Raw genomic sequence first — 26,829 nt, 5'->3', positions numbered from 1 at the left:
AGGGAGTTTTCTTAGGTTTCGGTGAACTTCTTAACATGACCCAATTTGGTATCTGATTACCAAAGACTAAGCCAAATGTTAGCATTAAAATTTGGTGTCATGTTTATGCATTTAGTGTAAAGGTAGTGCCTGACCTGTATTTGAATTTGCCACAGAAAGATCAGGTCTGATATTTCATGTGCAGTAGGAGGTTCATGGGACCTGAATCACTGTAATGAAGTAAAAAGCCGCTAAACAGTTCCCTGGTGATGAATTAATCAGATTTCACCAAAGATTTTGCCACACTGTGGAAAAGAATTTACATATGGGAGACTTTGGCTTGTTGCCTCTACATTTTGTCTCTTTCTCCTTTGAAGCAAAGTATTTCCTACAGGGTGACTTTTTAAAACTGACCATTTAATTTGGGGAAACAACTTCTTTGTATAAAGGGAAAACTCAACTTCATGTATTTTCCTCCAGCTCCCCTGACTTTTTGAGATTATGTATTTTGCTGTTGGGGAACTTTTCCCTCGTCAGTTATACAATAAAGTCTTTGTTGTTCAGCATTCTATTAACCACAACCCTCCAGTAACCAGCACATCTGTAAATCTCTAGTACAATAATTGTTCATAATCATGACCCAGGGCTCTGCATGGTCTCAAATGCCTTCTGAACCATCAAAGAGAACATACTGAAATGAGCTTGCATTCCCAGAGCACACATCAACCAACCACAGAGGGCAGGAGTCCAGAAAGTGCTAGGTAGAAGAAGAACTAAAACAGGAATGTTGAATTTGCCACAGGTACTTCACCCTGTGGATAATGAATACCTACAGTACACTGGTTAGACCTTTCTCCTGTTTCTGTGCGTTTCTTTGAGCACAATGTAGACTCAACCAAAATATTAATGCTTGTGCTCAACTTTTGAAAGCACACAGCTGTAAAGGCAGATGTCAGTGTACCCAATTAAATCAAGGCTGTTTGTGCCTAATTTGTATTATCCACTGACAAATTAGAGGTAGTTAAAAAGCTCTTAAAATTTGAAAGTTTTCTGAGCTTAAGAGTGGGTGAGATGTACCCTCTCTACTTGGCTGCTCCTACACTATAATTCCCATCTGCTGACTACAGAGCAGCAAATTCATAGGCCATTTGCAGGCCTCGGGATGGACAAAACCAAGCATCACATGGAATGCTCTGTGTACATGAAAAAATGAAGAAGGTAATCAGGAAAAAGAGATTGGAGTTGAGAGGTGCAGTTTTATGACCAGGCTGATCAGGAGTCCCAGATCAAGCTCACTTGTTACATATAACACTGCAGGAGAAAGATTAGAGAGTATGCTTCTTCAACATGAGGTGAATTTCATCCTGGAGGAAAATCAACTAATTCAGCCCAATGTAAGGTTTAAATATAAGTTAGGTTTAACTTTCATCAAGGACTGGGATTGACAATGTATAACTGGTTGATTTGCAGGTGGGGAAAAATCAGTTAGATTAGGGAAGATTCTGTGCATAGTTACCAGGAATGTCTGTTCACAGCAAAACAGAACATATTTTATATTAAACAACAACAGCGAAAGCAGGATGTCATGATTTCTACAGATGCAGATAAGCCAATCAATAGAAGGAAGTTTTCAAGTGTTTATGGTATAGTTACCCTTCTTCTCTCTACCTTCCTTCCCCTAACCAGTTCCAGTCTTGTTTCCATATAAAATTATAACCTTCCTTGATTCACCATTTAACATTTCATAAAGACTATGCTGCTGAGATAAGTGAGAAAATGCATGTTTTCAATGATAGACCTTTTTGTTGGTATGTGATCTAAAAAGTGTATTTTCTATAGACACCATACTTCCTACAGTTGAGCATCATACCTGACTCTGGTCCTACCAGAAGACAACAGCCTATCATGGGTTATGGCCATCCTTGCATCTTCCAAAATCCATATTTTCTACCCAAATACCCTACATCACCCCAGTGGTATACCTAGCGCCTAGGATGCTACTGGCATTTGGGCCGGAACAATTCTTCCCAAGAATGTGGCATGCTTGGATATTTAGCATCCCTGACCTCTCTCCACTAAATGCCATAGCACTCTTACCACCACCAAAAGTCTTTAGGATGACCACATTTGCAAGAACTCCCTAGGAGGGTACTTCTGTCTTTCTGAATGAAAACCATGGGCTGTAAAGCAGCAATAGGGAAGCCATTTGCAACCAGGACAGGGCCTGGCAACTGGCTGTGCTTTTCTGGCCCCAACTTTTCTGGGCCACTCATCTCTCTTCCCTTTACCTAAAGCCACAAACTTACAGTGTCATCAGTGATATAAAGATGATGCAAAAAGGCTTTGTTTTTGCACAGATGTTTAATTTTTAAAGATACATGGTATCACAGGAAGTCTGATTAGTGTTAGTATAATCTTTCCATGGTATCACAGGAAGTCTGATTAGTGTTAGTATAATCTTTCCAGCTCCTTTTCTTCTGTCCCCTGGAATTTCTCTGAATCAACTTTCTGTTGCACTGTCTCTGAACTACCTGAACTTGGTGCCAAGCTGTCTCGGCATCATTGGCTTTGCCTCTAGATAGAACTCTCTCTGCTTACCCTGACTTCACTCTCTTCCCCAAAGCCATCCACTGCCATCCTCACCTTCTCAGACTACGGTAGAAAGTCTCCAAACAGTGCTGCCGTTGCTTCCTCTCCTTTTCACGTGTGCATGCTACTCCATCAAGATGAGGGAACTATTTCTCCTCCTTTTGAATCTGGGCTGGCCTTGTGTCTTGCTTTGACCAATAGAATGTGATAGAAGTGACAATTGAAAACTTCTGAGACAAAGTTGTGTCTGTTTTCTCCCTTTTCAAATACCCACTGCCACGTAAGAAGATGGACTACTCTGAGACCACCACGCTATAAGAAAGCCCAAGCCAACCACATGGAGAGGCACATGAAGGAGCACTAATTCAACAGACATGTGAGCAAAGCTTTCTTGGTTCTTCCAACCCAAGCCAGCCACCACCTGAATATAGCCAAGCGTCTCCAGCTGACAAAATATGGAGCAGAAAATTGCTCAATTGAATCCAAAATTGGAGAAATAACAAAATGTTGTTGTTTTAAGACACTAGGTTTTGTGGAAACTTGTTATGCAGCAGTAAATGTAAAGAAGTCTCTTGCCCAGGATGCATTTGTGGCTGTGCTCTAAATTTCTTTCCTTTTTTTTTTTTTTTTTTTTTTTTGAGACGAAGTCTCGCTCTGTCACCCAGACTAGAGTGCAATGGAATGATCTTGGCTCACTGCAACCTCCGCCTCCCAGGGTTCAAGCAATTCTCCTGCCTCAGCCTCCCGAGTATCTGGGATTACAGACATCCACCACCATGCCCAGCTAATTTTTGTATTTTTAGTAGAGACGGGGTTTCACCATCTTGGTCAGGCTGGTCTTGAACCCCTGACCTCAGGCAATCCACCAGCCTCAGCCTCCAAAAGTGCTGGGATTACAGGCATGAGCCTGGCCCTAAATTTCTTAACTGGACAGGACTCTCTTAAACAGATAGAATGTGAATGTGATGGGTTCCTAACTCACACCAGGAAAGGAGGAGAGGCCTTTCTGCTGCTGCTACAGCTGTGGTGCTAGCCCTCATTCATTGGCATATCTGAAAACTCTTCAGTAGGATTCCACTTGTTTGCAACATTTTGTACACAACAGAGACCTCAGAAATAACACCACACATCTACAACCATGTGATCTTCGACAAACCTGACTAAAACAAGCAATGGGGAAAGGATCTCCTATTCAGTAAATGGTGCTGAGAAAACTGGCTAGCCATATGCAGAAAACTGAAACTGGACCCCTTCCTTACACCTTATACAAAAATTAACTCAAGGTGGATTAAAGACTTAAATGTAAAACCCCAAACCATAAAAACCCTAGAAGAAAACCTAGGCAATACCATTCAGGACATAGACATGGGCAAAGGCTTCATGACAAAAATGCCAAAAACAATTGCAACAAAAGCCAAAATTGACAAATGAGATCTAATTAAACTAAAGAGCTTCTGCTCAGCAAAAGAAACTATCATCAGAGTGAACAGGCAACCTATGGAATGGGAGAAAATTTTTGCAATCTATCCATCTGAAAAAGGTCTAATATCCAGAATTTACAAGGATCTTATATATTTACAAGAAAAAAAAACAACCCCATTAAAAAGTGGGCAAAAGATATGAACAGACACTTCTCAAAAGAAGACATTTGCACAGCCAACAAACATATGAAAAAAAGCTCAGCATCACTGATTATCAGATAAATGCAAATTAAAACCACAACGAGATACCACCTCACACCAGTCAGAATGGCGATTATTAAAAAGTCAGGAAACAATAGATTCTGGTGAGGTTGTGGAGAAATAGGAATGCTTTTACACTGTTGGTGGGAATGTAAATTAGTTCAACCATTGTGGAAGACAGTGTGGCGATTCCTCAAGGATCTAGAACCAGAAATACCATTTGACCCAGCAATCCCATTACTGGGTATATACCCAAAGGAATATAAATCATTCTACCATAAAGACACATGCATGCCACACGTATGCTTATTGCAGCACTATTTACAATAGCAAAGACATGGAAGCAACCCAAATGCCCATCAATGATAGACTGGATAAAGAAAATGTGGTACAGCTGGGCGCGGTGGCTCATGCCTGTAATCCCAGCACTTTGGGAGGCCGAGGTGGGCAGATCATGAGGTCAGGAGTTCGAGACCAGCCTGACCAACATGGTGAAACCCCATCTCTACTAAAAATACAAAAATTAGCCAGGCCTGGTGGCTCATGCCTGTAATCCCAGCTACTCAGGAGGCTGAGGCAGGACAATCGCTTGAACCCGGGAGGCAGAGGTTGCAGTGAGCTGAGATCGCACCATTGCACTCCAGCCTGGGCAACAGAGTGAGACTCTGTCTCAAAAAATAAAAAAAGGAAGAAAATGTGGTACATATACACCATGGAATAGTATGCAGCCATAAAAGGAATGAGATCATGTCCTTTGCAAGGACATGGATGAAGCTGGAAGCCATCATCTTCAGCAAACTAACACAGGAACAGAAAACCAAACACTACATGTTCACATTCATAAGTGGGAGGTGAACATTGAGAACACCTGAACACAGACAGGGGAACAACACACACCAGGGCCTGTTTTGGGATGGGGGTTGAGGAGAGAGAACTTAAAGGACTGGTCAGTAGGTGCAGCAAACCACCATGGCACACGTATACTTGTGTAACAAACCTGCACATTCTGCACATGTATCCCATTTTTTTAAGAAGAAATAAAGAAAAAAAAGAAAAAGAAAATCACGTGTCCTAAGTGCCACAAATTCTCTATGTAGAGGTAAGAGACCTATAAATAATTTTAATATGAATAAAAAAAAAAAAAAACAGAAAAAGACTACTCAAGTGAGACCAAGCAAAGTGTTGCTCATCCAGAGCTTGCTATCACAAGGAAGTAGCCACCATCACTTGCATTTCCCAGAGACTCAAAAGCAGGCAAAGAAGTGAGAAGTATACATACAGTCAGGGAATTAAAAAAAAGAATGCTTCAGGGATGGTCTGACTGGAGGCTGTTGGCATGGGGAAGCTCTAAGGTTAATTAAAACCTGGGCATCCTATGTGATTGATTAAAGGTGCATATTTGACTTTCTTAAAAACAAAGTGGCATTCTTTCTGTCACTGCAGGTATAACCTCTTCTTTCTGTACAGAGGACACCGGATCAGTTCTGGCTAAGTATTTTAGGAATTGGCAGTCTACTCTTGTGGGTATTACTACATCCCGGTTATCTAGTGGATGGAATTTTTCCTCAAGGGATGTCTTGGCAACCACATCCAGAATTCCATTCTATTCTTCCAGAAATCATTTTTCCCTGAAGTATAGACTCATGTTTAAATAAATTAATAATATAATTTGTATGATTTATTTTACCTTTGAACACTAGTTGCTTATCTAGCAGATTTTTAGCATTATTCTCAGTGCCAAAAACTTTTTGTTACATCTCTATTTCTGTTTTAACTTGGAGGAGTGCACCACCACACTTGAAAAATGGCAAAAAGGTCATGAACTGCCTGTTACTATCTTTGCATAATCCTGCCCTTCACCTTCACAAAGCTTTCAAGGACTTTCCAGTCCATTTTGGGGGACTAACTTTCTCTGAAGTTTAAGATCTGTAAGAAGTAAACTTTGATTTGCAACCTCTGTTACATAACCTTACCCCATACTAAATCCCTTGCAAACTAAGAGAGAAAGAACAATTCTAAATTAGGCATCATTTTGGCAACTACTTTAGGAAATGTTCTGATTTTTTTAAAAAAAATTTATACCAATTAGTTTATACGTTCTTTTGAAATTTGGACATATCAAAGCCCAAAAAATATTAGGCTGTTTAAAAAGATTATTTTACCATGACTACTGTTTTGGTGGTATTACTTACTGTACTGTTTCAAAGTTCATTTTGAAAACACTTTAATAGCATGTTTATAGAGGCCGGATGTGCTCAACATTGAGGCAGAGGGCAAGGATTCCAAATCACGTTGATGAAATCAAAGCCGAACTGTGGGGAAATAATTGGCTTTGTTGAACTGGCATGTATATCTATCAGTATTTGAAAATGACCCTGAAACTCTGATACCACCCCCAGACTGTAGGAGTGAATGACAAGACAGTACAAGAGTAAGGAGTGAAAAGTCCTGTGCATCACAAACTAATAGTTCCACGAAGACCTCCAAAGTGAAGATAGGCTACTTGAGTTATGGGACTGGCAGTTTTGGAAGCCTTTTAGGTTTTGGAACTCTGCTCTCCTAGAGAAACAGCTGGGCTTATCTGGGCTCTGTAGGTGGGTTAGCTCAGTGAGCCAAAACAGTACCAATGAAACAAGGTGAAACACCCATTTATTTGGCCCCTATTATGTGCCAGGAGTTTTTATGTATATCATCTCATTTAAGCTTCACAATAGCCCATAAAGTTATAATACACTCAGAAATTAGGAAACAGAACCTCAGAGAACTGAAATAATTTGCCCAAGGCCATTCATTCCTCCAGTAAGTGAGATAGCCTGGGACTTGAACTCTGATCTGATGACTCAGAAACTCTTTCCTATACACATCAGAGACTCTCTGAAGCCAAGATCAAAGACTGTTAGCTTGCTCCTGTAACAACCACAGACCCCACTCCTAATGCTGGCAGATAGCTGCTGAATGGATGCTCTGAGTAATGGCGATTAGACAGGAAAATGTGAATGGGTAACAAAAAACTCACCTAGCTATGAGCAGATGGTGGATCTTGCTCACTTCTGTATCCTATCCCTACCCTCACAAACACATGCACACTGCAGTAGACCCTAGTGTAATATCTGGCAAGGGCTCAAGATCTTTCTTGAATTAAATCTGTCACTAATAAGAATGATAATGATAATAACAGCAACAATCATAAGAGTTAAAATGTAATGAGCAATCTACTACATCATAAGCACTGTCTTACACATTCTATAACCATCAACTCTTTGGGTCCCCGTAGCATCAGGTGAGAGAGGTACTGTTCATTATTGCACTTTGCAGGGAAGAAAGTAAAGCACAGAAATGTTAGCTAATTTCTCCAAAGTGACATAGCAAGCGAGGGTCAGAATCTAAAAGAAAATACAATCAAGCTGGCTTTCTGTACACAGGTTCTTAACCACTCTACTAGTATCTTTCAAATACACCTGATCCTGAGGAACTTGTTAGAAACACTTTCCCAGTGCTGTTTTTCTGAGCAGACTAATTTAGAAGTACAGGTTGGGACCCAGAGTCCTGTAATATTTTTAAAGAGCCCCCATGAGATTCTTATCATGTTAAACATTTCACTTCCCTCAGCTGTCTCTTGCTACTAAAGAAACCCCTCTACCAGCACAGTTGAGCACTGTCAGAGGCATCATCTTGGCGAAAGAGGAGTCAATTTGTTTATGGGCATGGGGAGAAAAACTCCCCATGGTGGGAAAGAAAAAAAGTTATTGTTTTGTTCTTTCTCCCTTTAACATTCAGAGCTCAAAAAAAATGTGTGGTATAGAAGGGGGCAAGGTTGGAGATAAAAGGCTGAGCTTGGCCAGGTGCAGTGGCTCACGCCTGTGATCCCAGCACTTTGGGAGGCCGAGGCAGGCGGATCATGAGGTTAAGAGATGGAGACCATCCTGGTCAACATGGTGAAACCCCATCTCTACTAAAATATACAAAAATTAGCTGGGCGTAGTGGCACGCACCTATAGTCCCAGTTACTCCAGAGGCTGAGGCAGAAGAATCACTTGAACCCAGGAGGTGGAGGTTGCAATGAGCCGAGATCATGCCACTGCATTCCAGCCTGGCGACAGAGTGAGACTCCATCTAAGAAAAAAAAAAAAAAAAAAAAAAGCTGATCTTACCTTGGTGTTTCTGCTCTTCTTATTCATACAAGGATTCCTGGGCACATTGTTATAGCCTCTGTAGTGCTGCACAATGATTTCTCTTCTGCTGCTAAAAAAGCTTGAGGGGAAAGGAGGAGTCTTGGATGAAGCAGAGGAAGCCTTTGTTCCCTCCAAGTCATGATATCTAGAAAGGGAAGACACAATCTCACTGACAACTGAGGGACTGGCAAAATTGAGGAGGGGGCTGGATCAAGAATAGCCTTACCTGTTGTGTCAGTTCAGGCCCTCTGAGAAGTAGATGCCAAGACAGGATTAGGCATGTAAGAAATTTATTGGAGAAATACCTGTCAGGCCTGGTGGCTCAAGCCTGTAATCCCAGTGCTTTGGGAGGCCAAGGCAGGTGGATCACTTGAGTCCAGGAGCTTGAGATAAGCCTGGCCAACATGACGAAACCTCAACTCTACTAAAAATATAAAACTTAGCTGGGTGTGGCAGTGTACATCTGTAATCCCAGCTACTTGGGAGGCTGAGGCATGAGAATCTCTTTAATCCGGGAGGTGGAGGTTGCAGGGAGCCCAGATTGTGCCATTGCACTCCAGCCTGGGTGACAGAGCAAGACTCTGTTTCCCACCCTCCAAAAAGAAAGAAAGGAAGAAAAAAAAAGAAACATCTGTAAAGATGTGTTAGTCTCTTGGAAATGCTATAAAAGAATACCTGAGACTGAGTAATTCATCAAGAAAAGAGGTTTATTTGGCCACAGTTCTGCAAGCTATACACCACAAAGCAAAGTGCTGGTATCTGCTTCTGGTGAGGGCCATAGGAAGCTTACAATCATGGCAGAAGGTGGAGGGAAGCCAGCGTGTTACACGGCAAGAGAAGAAGCAAGAGAGTAAGGGAAGAGATACCAGACTCTTTTAAACAACCAGATCTCACATGAACTCACAGAGTGAGAATTCCCAGTCATTATTGCAAGAATAGCACCAAGCCATTCATGAGGGATCCACCCCCATAAGCCGAAGACCTCTCACTAGGCCCGCCTCCAGAATTGGAGGTCACATTTCAACATGAGATTTGGAGGGGACAAAACATCCAATCATATCAAAAGATAAAGGGAAAGAGAACAGGACAAGGGAGGAAGAGCCTTCAGATTGTAATGTAGGTCTGACATCTGTTAAGGAAAGAGGGAAGGAAGGAGTGGGTTGGACAAGCCTCAGAAAGCAGCAGTTCCAGAAATCATTGGCCAGGCTGATGAGGAGTTCCCAGGCATAGGTGGCCTGTTAGAAAAGTCTTGCATTGTGCAGGATGGCTCAGCTTTAGTGCAACCATCTGCTCAGTGACTGGATAAGTACAGCCTGGACCAAGAGTGGAGACGGCATGAGTGCTGTGATGGATCCACACTGTGGCAGCTGGAGGCTGTCAGTCAGCTCTGCTCCCTGCAGCAAGTTCTTTGAAAGGAGATCTGAATGGCACACCTCCGTAAGTCATCACATGTATGGCTAAGAAGTTGGTATTTAATCCTGAAAGCAAAAGGCACTGAAGAAAATGCAACATGGTGGTAAAGAGACTGATCACTAGTCTACTGCAAAAGATCAGCCAAGAATAGAAAAGAGCTGAACTTAAGGAAGTGACTGAAAAAAAAAGAAAAGAAGAATGAGCCAGATTTAAAAAGCTAAGCTCATCATTCACAATTGCAAAGATATGGAACCAACTTTAGTGCCCATTGACCAATGAGTGGGTAAAGAAAAGGTGGTATATATGCACCATGGAATAATACTCAGCCATAAAAAGGAATGAACTAATGTCCTATGGAGCAACTTGGATGGAGCTGGAGGTCATTATTCTAAGTGAAGTAACTCAGGAATGGAAAACCAAATACCATATGTTCTCACTTGTAAGTGGGAAGTAAGCTATAAGGACACAAGACATACAGAATGATATAATGAACTGTGGGGACTCAAGGGGAGGTTTGGAGGAGGGTGAAGAATAAAATGTTACATATTGGGTACTGTGTACACTGCTCGAGAGATGGGTGCCCTAAAATCTCAGAATTCACCACTAAAGAACTCATCCATGTAACCAAAAAACCCTGTACCCCCAAAACTATTGAAATAAAAAAATTTAAGTAAATAAATACATAAGTAAAAGAGCTAAGAAACTTAAAATGTTGGCTCTTCTAAAGATATTAATAGGAAAATGAAAATGCAAGTCACAGATACAGGAAAATATTGGCAAAGCATATACCTGATAAAGAATTTGTATCCCAAAAATATAAAAATCTTTAAACTCAATAGTAACAGACAAACAACCTAATAAAAAAATAGCAAAATATACTAATAAATACCCACTAGAGAAGATAGATGGATGGTAGATTTCATGAAAAGATGTTCAACATCATTTGTCATTAGGGAAATAGAAATTAAATGATAATGAAATGCAATGGTACTCCTATTAGAACAGCTACTATTAAAAAACGGACAATAACAAGTATGAACAAGGATGTGGAAAACTCGTACTTTAATACACTGCAGGTGGGAATGTAAAATAATACTTCCAATTTGTAAAACAGTTTGGCAGTTTCTTAAAAAGTTAAACATACGTTTACTACATAAACCAGCAATTCCAGTCCAAGTTATCTATCCAAGAATAATGAAGAAAACCTCTATCTACACAAAGACTTGTATGAGAATGTTCATAGCCACATTAGTCATAATAGCCCACACTGGAAGCAACCCAAATGTCCACAGATAAGCAAACTGTGTTACAGCCATGCATGGAATACTGTCAACAATAAAAGGAAACAAACTATTGATATATGCAAGAACATGGATGAATCTTAAAAACATCAGGGAAAGTGAAGAAACCAGACACAAAAGACTTTGTATTGTATGATTCCATTTGTATGAAATTTCCAGAAAAGGTAAAAGTATAGAAACAGATAAGTGGTTGCTTGGGACCAGCATGGTGTGCAAAGAGTCACCAGAGAAATTTTTGAAGTAATGGGAGTGTTTTAAAACTGGATGATGGTTGCACAACCACATGCATTTATTAAGACACATTGAATAATATATTTAAAGTGTATGAATTTTATAGAATATAAGTTAAACCTTAAAAAACTGTTAAAAAATAAAGAGCTAAGAAGGTAAACACAATGGGATATAGCAACTGATTCAATCTGGAGAGTAAGGTTGAGGGAAATGTCAGGCTTGATGCCAAGGTTTTTGGCTGGAGTCCAGTATGAAGGATGATGTTGTTACAAAATAATATTTGGAATATGAGGAAGAGCAGCTTTGGAGTTTAACTTTGAACATATTAACTTTGAGCTGGCTGTTGAGCACTCAAGTAGATATTTCCAGTAAAGAATTGGATTGGATGGCCCAGAGGTCATGAAAGGAATAGGAGCTGGAAAGACATTCGAGAAGTATTCACTTTTAAGAGGTAGCTGAAGCTGCAAGGGAGGCTGAGGTCATCCAGGGAGAATGTGCAGTGTGAGAGATTCTAGTCAAGTTGAAATACAGTTTCAGATAATTAGGAGTAGCCTAATGAAAGCCGGCTTCCCTAGAGAGTATTTTACTATTTGTGTGGTGATAGGAGATAACTTCCCTGTATTTCATGTATTGTTCCTGTAGCTTAAGATCTTAGAAAAGCTGTTTCAGGATCTCAGGTGAATTAAGTAGGGGTAATTTAATCCAGCGTGTATTGTCAAACATTTATTTTATGTCACATAACTGGAAGCTGAAATATAGCCTACTTAACAAACAATATCTGAGGATCTACCATATGCAAGACAATGTGCTAAACATTCTTAGGACTCTGAGGAAATTTAAGGCCCAGAGGCTGACTTCAAAAAATTTACAATCTGGTCCTATAGATTCTATACTTTTTCAGCACAAAGATTTTGAGGTGGGCAGGGAATGGTGGAAAGAAACTAAAGAATTAATTGACCTACTAGGTTAAAGAAAAGTCTAGAAGGATCTGTTGGGTTGTCTCTATAAATAAGCCCTTAACTGGAGTAAATTTGAAGAAGTTATTCAGGCCAAAAACTTCTGTTTTGTTTCAAAAAAGTTTAGTTTATGTGGGTTTCTTTTTTAAGCTTGCATTGGTCATTTTGTTTCAGATAAATTCTATCCTAGTTTTCCAAGAGGCATGGTAAGTCTTATTTTCAGAAGCCGTTAATATGTTGTGCAATTCCTTGCAAAGATGGGTATGTTCCAGACAACAGAGTAATGAGGTGGCCCCGACTGCCCGTTAGTCAACAGCCTCCCTACATAGAAATTCAGATAGAGGAGCTTGAGCTGGGTCTGACAAGTGAGTTGAATTATGGAAAAGGAAGAAAGGCAGCCCTCTAACTCTGTGGCTAGAGGGAAGGGGCTTATTGGCTGAGATTGGCAAGTGGATAAGGAGGCCTTTGAAAACCAATGAGGAGGATAAAAATAAGCAGACATTGGAAGTGAGGACACAGAGACAACATGTTCTGATGATACTGAGCAGTGGGTGGCATCCCACTGTAGCATGTTAAGGAGACTACTGTGAAGACAACTGCAATCATGCTCCAGTGACCCAATGTGACTAGGTGAGAGAGGGCTGAAGTGAGCCATAGGTTCCACTGTCAGACATGGGAAGGAACCCACAAAATGTGTTGTCTGTGTTAGGTCTGTGTTGACTATAGCTAAGCTTAAATCAAAATGTTATCCTTCAAGTTTGCTCCCCCAAAAATGGTAAACTCCTGTCAGAGGCATTTGAACGAGAGCAACTCCATCTTGAATAGGGGGTGGGCAAAATGAGGCTGAGACCTACTGGGCTGCCTTCCCAGGAGGTTAGGCATTCTAAGTCATAGGATGAGATAGGAGGTTGGCACAAGGTATAGGTCACAAAGACCTTGCTGATAAAAGGATGTGGTAAAGAAACCGGCCAAAACCCACCAAAACCAAGATGGTGACAAAAGTGTTACCGACTGAGGGTGTCTAGGTCCTTGGTGTTTTGAACAAATAGTTGGACAAAATGCACAAATAAAGCAAGGAAAGAATGAAGCAACAAAAGCAGGGATTTATTGAAAATGAAAACACACTCTACAGGGTGGGAGCAGGCCCAAGCAAGTGGCTCAAGGGCCTGGTTACAAAATGTTCTGGGGTTTAAATATCCTCTAGAGGGGCCTGGCATGATGGCTCAGGCCTGTAATCCCAGCACTTTGGGAGGCCGAGGTGGGCGGATCACAAGGTCAGGAGATCGAGACCATCCTGGCAAACACGGTGAAACCCCATCTCTACTAAAAAAATACAAAAAAATTAGCCGGGAGTGGTGGCAGGCGCCTGTAGTCCCAGCTACTCAGGAGGCTGAGGCAGGAGAATGGCATGAACCTGGGAGGAGCTTGCAGTGAGCCGAGATCGCGCCACTGCACTCCAGCCTGGGCAACAAAGCGAGACTCCATCTCAAAACACACACACACACACACACACACACACACACACACACAAAATCCTCTAGAGGTTTCCATTGGTTACTTGGTGTATGCCCTATGTAAATGAAGAGGATATTTCTTGTCATAGCTGAAGTGTTTTCATTTGATTTAGTTCTAGGAAGTCCTTAATTTTCCTGCCTCCACGCCCTATTCTCCTGCTGCATCTCCCCCATGAAAGACGTGATCCCCATAAATCTTTATGGGACGCAGAGGGACTGATGGTCTTTCTTCTATAACTGCTTCATGCTGGCTTGGGGGATGGTCCCTACCTATTGAGGATCACGGAACGCTCACCCTGCTCTGTCTAGTGGAGGCAGGGTAGCTCCATGATGGCCAGGGGTGGTGTCTTCAACTGGAACTAGCTGAAACCTTGGTAGCATGATCATCTGAAGCTTGATGGTCTCTAGGCCAGAGGAAATGAATTTGGTTAAAAGATTTAATGGAACTTCAGGGGTGGATACCTATGCTGTCAGGAATGTTTGTTATAGAGACTTGCAGGAGAAAAACAAAACCTGGTCTGTGGTCTGTTCTAGAATCTATGTGTTTCCTTAAAGTCTTAGCACAAGCAACTCCATTTTCGTTTGGTTTGGTCTGGTGGAGCCTAGTGCATCAGTTCAGTCCAAAACAATGACCTCCCATAATTTTATTTAAAAATTTGCCCCTTTTTGGTTAGGTTCTCAGGTGAGAGTGTGACCAAAACTTAGGGCCTTAGCGCCACTCTCAGTTACCATCATTTTGGGTTTCTGGTCTCAGCATGTCATTTATAGGTGTCCTCATGGTTGCACACTTATTTCAGTTTTTATTCTAATTGAAGAGAGACCATTTGACATTCTAGAGATGGTTGCATGTAAACATTTGAAACCTTTGAGAGAATACAGTGCACCAGGGAGACTATTACTATGCCTATCAAAAGGATACTGGATAAATACCGGCACATAAAGAGATTCTTACATTGTTATAATTACCACATCTTGCCTAAGAATTGTTTTTGTTGTTGTTCTTAAAGATATCACCACTAGGGTATGGAAGGTCAAAAAACAAACAAACAAACAAACAACAAACAAAAACCTAGCCTGAGGTGAAGGAGCTCACACATCCCTGAGTGCTTGGGTTAGCTGAGGAAGGGGCTCAGCTGGAGGTCCCAAATCTTCCCAGTCCTCCCTCCTACTGTCTGAGACCCACAGAAAGCAGTTGGCTCAACCCACATATCCATCTGTCCTGAACAGGATTGTGAATTCTTGTGCCTATGTCTGGCTTTGATGCCTCTGAATTCTATAATTATGATCATTTTCTTTAAGAAAAATCTTTCAGCTGGGCACCATGGCTCACGCCTGTAATCCCAGCACTTTGAGAGGCCAAGGGGGGAGGATCACCTAGGTCAAGAGCTCGAGACCAGCCTGGCCAACCAACATGGTGAAACCCTATCTCTACTAAAAAATACAAAAATTAGCCAGGCGTGGTGACGGGCACCTGTAATCCCAGCTATTAGGGACCTGAGGCAGGAGACTCTCTTGAACCTGGGAGGCAGAGGTTGCAGTGAGCCGAGATCACGCTACTGCACTCCAGCTGGGGTGACAGAGAGAGACTTCTTCTCAAAGAAAGAAAAGTCTTTCTAGTAACTCACAGGTGTTTTTGCACGTGGTGAGGGCTTGGGTTTTATTTTAATATGTATTTATTTTTTTCCTGCATAAGATTTTATTGAGCCCATTTGGTTTGAAATTTGTCCCACCTCATCTGATGCTAGGGATGATTTAAAAGTGGCGTACTCATCTTCTGAGATGCAGTGGAGGCTCACGGATAGCTTCTTCTAACCATTCAGGAGACCGCTGACCTTAGTATCAGTGTCTCAGGTAAAGCCAGCAAATACAGAACATTCTGTGATATTTCAGGTTCTTTATATGCCATATCAAAAAGGCACAGTAAGTCATAATCTGTGGGCTTACTATAAGCATGAGTTTCACCTTATAGAGTGCCCAAAAGTAGTCTCACTGACTACTTTTGTTGAAAAAGCGTATTAGTTTCTCATAAAATTCAACTTCTACTGTCATTGTTTTTCAGCGACTCTAAAGTCCCATTTTATATTCTCCAAAGTATCTGTTTGTGTCATAATTTACACTTAACCAAACTGCCACCCCAGATAAGCTCTCACTATCAAAGACTCTATCTGCTCAATGGAAAGCATTGCCCACCCAGTGCCATTCTCAGCTTGGTCCTTGGATGTGAAGATCAGTCATTATGTGTAAAATCAGATTTTTCTTTCTAAAGAATGAGAGTCCTACTGTAAAATATTGGATGTAGTTTAAGATTATTTAAGGCAGATTTATAAAGATTGTTAGTTCTAATGCTATTTGCATTTATGTAAACTAATATATCTGTTTGCCACTACTCTGGATAAAGATATATCTTTTAAACTATATTTTTAGCTTAAAAGAGAATATTGATCACATTTAGTAGAGTATGTAAATCACTGCTCTGCCTTCTATTGGCTTCAGTGTAACACAGAAGTGAACTTTTGTATATTCCTTCTGAGGCATATTGTATATTCCAATATATATCCCATCTCACTTGATTTTTTATGATGTGACTGTTCCTCCCTTGAGCCCGCATAGGGGCTCCTGACTGCTTCAACCAAGAGAGTATGGTGAAAAATATGCTATGTGACTTCCCATCTAGATCAAAAGAGTTTCTGCCTTAGCATCTCTTGTTATCTGTCTGAAGATGCTAACTCTGAGAAACCAGCCCTAGGCCATGAGGAAGCTCCAGTTAGCCAATGAGGAAATTCCCCATGATGGCGCTTTGATGGAGAGTTGCTCAGCAGCCAGCTAATGGTCATCATCAGTAGCCAGACATGTGAGTAAAGGAGCTTCCAATGAGTATTCCTATCCCCAGCTTCCAGTCTTCCAGCTGAGGCTCCTGACACTGTGACATAGAGACCAGCCTTGCCCCCTCTGTTCTTTCTGAATTCCCGACCCAGAGAATCCATGAGCAAAATAAATGGTTGCTTTATGCCACTAAGTTTTAGAGTACTTGATTATGCGCCCACAGGACCTGGAATACCTTTCTTTTTTCTTCTCATCTTTTCTTTCCGAGCCCTCTAGGAGTAGCACAGAATGGTTCCGAGGATATTGAAAAAGATGTGATAATAAGGCTGGTGGAGGTATACTTTTTTACATTCTTGTTTAATTTTCCTTTCTGCTTCCCTTTTTCATAAACCAATAAGTAAATAGGAAGCTGGATTCTGGGACGGGGCCAGACCCCTTGTGTCAGAATCCTGGCGTAGCTTTTTACTAACTGTGTGACTATGAACAAGTTATTTAACCCTTTTGTGCCTCAACTTTTGCATTTGTAAAACAGGCATAATAATAATAGTGCTCGAAGAGGGTTTCTGGGAGGACTAAATTAGTTTATAGATGTAAAGAGCTTCGAATAGGGCCTGGTACATAGTAGGTGCTTATTAAAATATTAGCTATTATCATTTTAGCTTTAAAACACTTAATTTTTCATGATTTGAACTTACTACCCAAACATATTCCAATATAAAAATAGAAAATTTAAACACACACAATCCCAATATCCTATCAATTTATTTTATTTTCCATGTTTTCTTCAAGACCCACCTATATACAAATATTATTTTAAAAATCATAATTTATTGCAAAGATACAAGAGGACAGAAATAATTACTTAGGGTTCACTCTACAAGAAGACTATCACTGTGAGCAAGGCAACTACCACAAGAGGTACACATATCCTCATTTTAAAAATGAAGAAACTATCATTTCTTTGATCAACAGAATGTTATACAGATATCAAAATTATAAGTAAGAACATTAAGTAACTTTGTGTGTATAATATAATGTGAAGTAAAAAGAATAGGATATAGGACTCCAGATATTAGAAACATTAGAGACAGGCTAGAAAAAACAAAACAAAAAAACTATGCTTACTATGTCCAATGAGCTAAAAAGGACAAGCTGAAAATTACAGCATGGAACTGGAAACCATAAAAAGTGACCCGCAATACTTGAAAATAAATTAAATAAAAAATAGAGAATTAAAATATATAATAACCAAATCAAGACTTCAACACATAGAGTTAGTAGTATCTGAAGAGAAAACTGGAGAATTGGCATATGGGTCAAAAATATTAAAAATGAAGCATGGAGAAATAAATAACCAACTCAGAAAATACAGAAGCAAAAATTAGGGAATCACTAAGCTGAAGGGAAAAGTCAAGCTGGGAACTGCTTAGGGCAAACCTGCCTCCATTCTATTCAAAGTCATTCCTCTGAGACTCACCTGAGACGAATGCATATCTGATTGCTTCCTCTGCCCTATTGTTTATGTAAAATGCAGATTCACTGAGCCAGACTAAATCAGGTGTTCAGTGGAAGGCTGATCAAGGACTAAAAAGAATGCAACTTTTTGTCTGGGCGTGGTAGCTCACACCTGTAATCCCAACATTTTGGGAGGCCAAGGCAGGTGGATCACGAGGTCAGGAGATCAAGACCATCCTGGCTAACACGGTGAAACCCCGCCTCTACTAAAAATACAAAAAATTAGCCGGGCGTGGTGGCGGGTGCCTGTAGTCCCAGCTACTCAGGAGGCTGAGGCAGGAGAATGGTGTGAACCCAGGAGACAGAGCTTGCAGTGAACCGAGATCATGCCACTGCACTCCAGCCTGGGTGACAGAGTGAGACTCCGTCTCAAAAAAAAAAAAAAAAAGAAGAAGAAGAATGCAACCTTTTGTCTCTTATGTACTTCTAACCTGGCAGCCCCCAGTTCAAGCTGTCCCACCTTACTGGACTGAACCAATTTACAACTTACACATATTGATTGATGTCTCATGCCTCCCTAAAATATGTAAAAGCAAACTGTGCCCCTGATCACCTTGGGCACATGTCATCAGAACTTCCTGAGGCTGTGTCATGGGCGCATCCTTAACTTTGGCAAAATAAACTTTCTAAATTGAATGACACCTGTTTCAGATGTTTCAGGTTCACAACATCAACCCAAAATTTATGCTCTAATTCAAGGAGCATAATGAATTCCAAACCAGGTAGATAAATGAAATTCTTATCTAGGTGCATTGCAGAGAAACTACAAAAAGTCAAAGACAAGGAGAAAATCCCAAAAGTAGCCAGATAAAAAAAGACTACCTTCAAATAAGCCGCAGTTAGACTGATAGCTGACTTCTCAATAGCAGCAATGGATGCTAGAAGCCAGAGGATCAATATCTTCGGTGTGTTGAAAATAATAATAGTAACTGCTATTCTTCATCAGGAAAAATATTCTTCAAGAATGACATTTTCTGTCAAACACTGAGATAGTTCACCACTAAGAGATCACAGTGAAGGACATTCTGAAGGTTGTTTCTAGGCAGAGGAAAATAATTCCAAATCTCAAATTAAACCATTTGGATGGTCAAACTGAAGTCTTAATTTTTTTTTGAATCTGACTTGATTTTTTCGAAGGGAGAATTCTCACTATATATAATACCAGTTTTGTACATTTTGAATTCCATTCTTGATTTAATAAGCCTACATAGAAAGTGTTACTCATAGTACTCTCTATATAGTAACGTAACAAGATTAAAAGAAACTTAAACCCAAAGTTGTGGTTAGGAAATAGAAAAGAGAGTGACAAGAACTGCTTTTAGAACTGCTATAGCAGATGGTAAATTAATGTTTTCTCAGCCATAAAGTTACACATGTACAGCTGACCCTTGGGCAACATGGAGGCTGGGGACACTGACCACCCTTGTAGTCAAAACTCTGTATAAAATTTTTGACTCCCCCAGAATTTAACTACTAATAGCCTGCTGTTTACCAGAAGCCTTACCTATAACATAGTGGATTAACACATATTTTGTCTGTTATATATATTATATACTGTGTCCTTACAATAGGGTAAGCTAAAGAAAAGTAAATGTTCTTAAGAAAATCATAAGGAGGGGAAAATACATTTACATTCATTAAGTGGAAGTGCATCATCATAAAGGTCTTCATCCTCATCTTCACGTCAAGAAGGCTAAGGAGTAGGAAGAGGAAGGGTTGGTCTTGGCATCTCATGGGTGGCAGAGACAGAAAAAATCTCTGTGTAAGTGGACCCACACAATTCAAACCCATGTTGATCTAGTGTCAACTGTATTTATGTCTCTAGACAGTGGGGATCAGCTGTAGATATAACAAAAAACTAACCAGCACAATGCAAAGAAATGGAATGTTTTCCATCATGCATATTATCTTTTAATTTAGATTTCACAGAAACCAAACTATTCAGAAGGACATATCAGATTCAAGGCTACAAATTTCGCTTGTCTTTTCCATTTCATCCTAGAATAATAAAAATATTATGGCACTTGGTAGTCCATATTGTCCCAGCTGAACAGCACAAATGCTTGTGTCGATAAACTATAAAGAATCAAATAGATCAAATCATAATATCTGGGGACTGGTAGATACTCAGAGACACAAGAATTCCCTCTCTATTATGCCTGGGAAACTTGAACACATCCACTGACAAGGAGCTCACTGCTTTTTGCTCTTGTATTGGACATTCCCAGTTGTTTAAAGCTTTTTAATTGGGCCCAAACTTTCTTCCTAAAACTGGCTCATATTTGTCCAGCTCTGTTCTTTCAATGGCAAAATAGGACAAATGTACTCCCTCTTCTATATAAGAGACCAGTAAACATTAAAAGGAAACTACAATATCTCCCTTTAGAATTTGTTCGTATAGGCTAATCATGTCTCATACAATTAAACCTTGCCCAGTCAGCCTGTGCTTGGGCAGCCAGAGGATAAACAATCTGATTCAATGAGGAAGGAAGTAGTGGTATGAGAAGTAGAAAAAGTCAAGGTGGAGAAGGGGAGGTAGGTTTTGAGAAAATAAAGCATGCCAACGCATATTTTACAACTTAAGTAAGATTTTCTATACTTGATTATTTTTAAAATTTTGGGACTTTGCATGATGCATTGAAAGTAGGACAACTATTTGACCAGATTTGTAAAGGTACAAATCTGGAGCAGAAGGTCAACTAGAAACTTTCTGCTGGTAAGATAATGGCATTCAATTCTGAGACATGCCTTGTAAAGGGACTATCAATCTATGTCCTTCAATGTTGAAATAGCACATTGATTACAGTGTGCTAAATGATTCCAATTAATCTATCTAGCTAAAGATCTGGGTGTAAGAAATTACACTTGTGAGGTCTGGCCAACCCTCGTAGTGTAACTACAAAATGCACCTATAGTCATGGAGAAAGGGATGCCGAGAAATGTGTTAATTTAGGAATAAAGGTGAAACAGTGGTAGACTGTTATTCCGTGCGGATACTCTCTGAGCATTGCAATGGATGTTTTATCAACTGCTAATAATCAGGGTTCATTAATATTATTAGGGAAAGACTGGATTTTAATGGCTCTTCCTACTGTCAAGAAATTTGGCTCCTACAGCTCATAACCTGTGCCATCACTCCATGCATAAATCATAATACAGCAAATTGACAGAGGCTGCAGGTCCTGGGATCTAGCACTTATGAGGACAATTAAGATGTGACAGTGTTTACATTCTATAATTCTGGATAGATTCATCTTACTAAAAGCATACTGAGAGAATCTGCTCAGAGTAGATTCTTGAAGAATGAACCTGGCTGAAGAAAAATTCATGAGAAGATAGTTACTATGTCTGCAAGTATTCACTTGTTTGTTTATCCTACCAAATAACAATTGGTGCTGGGTTCCACATGGACATGACTGTCCATGGGAAACATGATTGGGAGACTGGGAGATGGATAAGTGTATTAGTCAGCTATTGCTATAACAATGCCACATAACAAAACTCAGTGGCTCATAAACAACAGCATTTTATTTATTTATTTTTTACTCACTGGTCCTTGGCTAGGGCAGCTCTGCTTCAGGATAAAGGTTGGCTGGTTTAGGTCCAGGCTGAAGATCAGGTGTGGGTTAGCTCCATGTGTTTCATTCTGGGTCTAAGCTGAGGGGATAGAAGCTAACTGGGTCATGCTTTTTTCATGATAATCACAGGAGCACAAAAGGACAAACAAACCATGTAAGCATACATAAAGCCTCTGTTCATGTCACTTCTACTATATTTCATTGGCTGAGTCCATATTCAATAAAGAGGAGTTTAGGGGGAAGTAAATACCTCTCACTATCTCATTGTCCTGTGGAGGAACAATGCAATACTACAAGGCAAAGGGTATAGATGTATAATCCAATTGCAGGGGAGTAAAAAGTTGGAATGAATAATTCAGTCTTCCGGAGTACATGTTCTATACTTTTTTTTAAAGGCTGGCCTAGATCATTGCATTTTTTTAAATTCAAGGGTAATATTTTAGGCTAAAGCCTGACAAAATCATATTATAAGTGAACCCATAAACCCTAATGAATCAACAATAGTGAGAAAGTCATCAATCATAAATCCAAGAAATTAAAAAATCCATCCAGCTCTGTGTGAAGGTTTCATTGAGTCCAGTGGTGATGGAGATGCCTCAGGCCTCAAACACAGTGGACTTGGCTGAAAAGCCATACTGCTGTTCTGGCTGATTTAGGGCTAACAAAGGCACTCAAGCGTCTTGACATTGCCAGCAGCATCAAAAGGGATGTGCTGGTTGCCAGCAAAAATGCCATTAAAAATGGAAATAAAACATACAAAATATGAAAGTTGGGATAAAATGTCAAAGTGTGTTTATGGGAAGACCTATCCATTTCTAAGTGATGTAATGGAAAATCCATCTTTGGTCTACCCAAATCAAGGACATTTTATAAACTGGATAAAGTGACAATTTATGACAAATCCTAAACCCACTAACCAAAATCTCCTGCTTCTAGGAAAAGGGTAGCTGGAATTTCTAAACAAGTAAAAGTATGGCTTAAAGGTCCAGAGAGAGGCAATTGCTGATACATCTTTAAGTCTACAGATATGTGTATGTGTATAAATGAATTGATAAATACATAGATAAGCGTGCATACTTTGTGTTGATTTTGCCAACCAATACTTTGTGTTGATTTTGCCAACCAATACTTACTCAAAGCAAGGAGTAGATATTTTCAGCATTTAATATATTTATTCTTTATTAACAGTCATTGCAGTCAACCTATTTAATTAAAATTAAGCCTTTCTTTGGTTCAAATTTGCTCAGCCTTAAAGGGGATTCTTATTAGAGTTATAACCCTGATATAAGAAAATGGAACATCTTAAGGCTTACAATGGTTGAATTGGAAACAGGGCCTTCCAACATAAAGAAAAAATGTCCCTCAAAGGTGTTCAATTCAATTCAATGTACCTCACACCTTATACAAATATTAGTTCAAAATGTATAAGAATGCATTATAGAACTAAATGTGAGATTCTTCATACAAAACTATAAAACTTTCAGAAGAAAGTCTTCATGACCTTGGATTAGGCAGAATTTTTAGATATGACATCAAAAGCATGAGTCATAAAAATAATAATAATAATACATTAGACTTCATCAAAACTTTTTCAAAACTTTTGCTCTATGAAAGAAGCTATTTAAAAATAGAAAAAATAAGCTACAGAATTGGAGAAAATGTTTGGAGATCATATATATATATATATGATATGTATACAAACACACACAATATTTCAACAAAAAACAAATCAGCATCTCAATTTAAAAAGTGACCAAGGGCCGGGCACGGAGGCTCACACCTGTAATCGCAGCACTTTGGGAGGCTGAGGCGGGCGGATCACGAGGTCAGGAGATAGAGACCATCCTGGTGAACATGGTGAAACCCCATCTCTACTAAAAACACAAAAAAATTAGCTGAGCGTGGTGGCGGATTCCTGTAGTCCCAGCTACTAGGGAGGCTGAGGCAGGAAAATGGCATGAACCCGGGGGGCGAAGCTTTCAGTGAGCCGAGATCGCACCACTGCACTCCAGCCTGGGCCACAGAGCAAGACTCTGTCTCAAAAAGAAAAAAAAAAATGACCAAAAGATTTAAATTTTATGAAATAAGATATACAGATGGCAAATAAGCATACAAAGAGATGCTCAACATCATTTGTCACCAGGAAAATGAAAATTATAAGCACATAAGATACTAGCACTTATTTATTTTTTTTTTATTACACTTTAAGTTTTACGGTACATGGGCACAACATGCAGGTTTGTTACATATGTATACATGTGCCATGTTGGTGTGCTGCACCCATTAACTTGTCATTTAACATTAGGTATATCTCCTAATGCTATCCCTCCCCCCTCCCCCTACCTCACGACAGGCCCCAGTGTGTGATGTTCCCCTTCCTGTGTCCATGTGTTCTCATTGTTCAATTCCCACCTATGAGTGAGAACTTGCGGTGTTTGTTTTTTTGTCCTTGTGATAGTTTGCTGAGAATAATGGTTTCCAGCTTCATCCATGTCCCTACAAAGGACATGAACTCATCAATTTTTATGGCTGCATAGTATTCCATGGTGTATATGTGCCACATTTTCTTAATCCAGTCTATCCTTGTTGGACATTTGGGTTGGTTCCAAGTCTTTGCTATTGTGAATAGTGCCGCAATAAGCATACGTGTGCATGTGTCTTTATAGCAGCCTGATTTATAATCCTTTGGGTGCATACCCAGGAATGGGATGGCTGGGTCAAATGGTATTTCTAGTTCTAGATCCCTGAGGAATCGCCACACTGACTTCCACAATGGTCTAAGTAGTTTACAGTCCACCAAGAGTGTAAAAGTGTTCCTATTTCTCCACATCCTCTCCAGCACCTGTTTCCTGACTTTTTAATGATGGCCATTGTAACTGGTGTGAGATGGTATCTCATTGTGGTTTTGATTTGCATTTCTCTGATGGCCAGTGATGGTGAGCATTTTTTCATGTGTCTTTTGGCTGCATAAATGTCTTCTTTTGAGAAATGTCTGTTCATATCCTTTGCCCACTTGTTGATGGGGTTGTTTGTTTTTTTTCTTGTAAATTTGTTTGAGTTCATTGTAGATTCTGGATATTAGCCCTTTGTCAGATGAGTAGATTGCAAAAATTTTCTCCCATTCTGTAGCTTGCCTGTTCACTCTGACGGTAGTTTCTTTTGCTGTGCAGAAGCTCTTGAGTTTAATTAGATCTCATTTGTCAATTTTGGCTTTTGTTGCCATTGCTTTTGGTGTTTTAGACATGAAGTCCTTGCCCATGCCTATGTCCTGAATGGTATTGCCTAGGTTTTCTTCTAGGGTTTTTATGGTTTTAGGTCTAACATTTAAGTCTTTAATTCATCTTGAATTAATTTTTGTATAAGGTGTAAGGAAGGGATCCAGTTTCAGCTTTCTACATATGGCTATCCAGTTTCCCAGCACCATTTATTAAATAGGGAATCCTATCCCCATTTCTTGTTTTTGTCAGGTTTGTCAAAGATCAGATAATTGTAGATATGTGGCATTATTTCTGAGGGCTCTGTTCTGTTCCATTGGTCTATATCTCTGTTTTGGTACCAGTACCATGCTGTTTTGGTTACTGTAGCCTTGTAATATAGTTTGAAGTCAGGTAGCATGATGCTTCTAGCTTTGTTCTTTTGGCTTAGGATTGACTTGGCAATGCAGGCTCTTTTTTGGTTCCATATGAACTTTAAAGTAATTTTTTCCAATTCTGTGAAGAAAGTCATTGGTAGCTTCATGAGGATGGCATTGAATCTATAAATTACCTTAGGCAATATGGCCATTTTCACGATATTGATTCTTCCTACCCATGAGCATGGAATGTTCTTCCATTTGTTTGTATCCTCTTTTATTTCATTGAGCAGTGGTTTGTAGTTCTCCTTGAAGAGGTCCTTCACATCCCTTGTAAGTTGGATTCCTAGGTATTTTATTCACTTTTCAAAGAAAATTGAATTCTCTTTGTGAATTCAATTGTGAATGGGAGTTCACTCATGATTTGGCTCTCTGTTTGTTATTGGTGTATAAGAATGCTTGTGATTTTTGCACACTGATTTTGTATCCTGAGACTTCACTGAAGTTGCTTATCAGCTTAAGGAGATTTTGGGCTGAGACAATGGGGTTTTCTAGATATACAATCATGTCATCTGCAAACACGGACAATTTGACTTCCTCTTTTCCTAACTGAATACCCTTTACTTCCTTCTCCTTACTGATTGCCCTGGCCAGAACTTCCAACACTATGTTGAATAGGAGTGGTGAGAGAGGGCATCCCTGTCTTGTGCCAGTTTTCAAAGGGAATGCTTCCAGTTTTTGCCCATTCAGTATGATATTGGCTGTGGGTTTGTCATAGATAGCTCTTATTATTTTGAGATGCGTCCCATCAATACCTAATTTATTGAGAGTTTTCAGCATGAAGAGTTGTTGAATTTTGTCAAAGGCCTTTTCTGCATCTGCAAAATCATGTGGTTTTTGTCATTGGATCTGTTTATATGCTGGATTATGTTTATTGATTTGCATATGTTGAACCAGCCTTGCATCCCAGGGATGAAGCCCACTTGATCATGGTGGATAAGCTTTTTGATGTGCTGCTGGATTCTGTTTGGCAGTATTTTATTGAGGATTTTTGCATCCATGTTCATCAGGGATATTGGTCTAAAATTCTCTTTTTTTGTTGTGTCTCTGCCAGTCTTTGGTATCAGGATGATGCTGGCCTCATAAAATGAGTTAGGGAGGATTCCCTCTTTTTCTATTGATGGGAATAGTTTCAGAAGGAATGGTATCAGCTCCTCCTTGTAACTCTGGTAGAATTCGGCTGTGAATCCCTCTGGTCCTGGACTTTTTTTGGTTGGTAAGCTATTAATTATTGCCTCAATTTCAGAGCCTGTTATTGGTCTATTCAGATATTCAACTTCTTCCTTGTTTAGTCTTGGGAGGGTGTATGTATCCAGGAACTTATCCATTTCTTCTAGATTTTCTAGTTTATTTGCATAGAGATGTTTATAGTATTCTCTGATGGTAGTTTGTATTTCCGTGGGATCAGTGGTGATATCCCCTTTATCATTTTTTATTGTGACTAT

This window comes from Pongo pygmaeus, chromosome 5 (genome assembly GCF_028885625.2).
Source record: "Pongo pygmaeus isolate AG05252 chromosome 5, NHGRI_mPonPyg2-v2.0_pri, whole genome shotgun sequence".
Taxonomy (NCBI): Eukaryota; Metazoa; Chordata; class Mammalia; order Primates; family Hominidae; genus Pongo; species Pongo pygmaeus.
Note: the sequence above shows the minus strand (reverse complement) of the source record.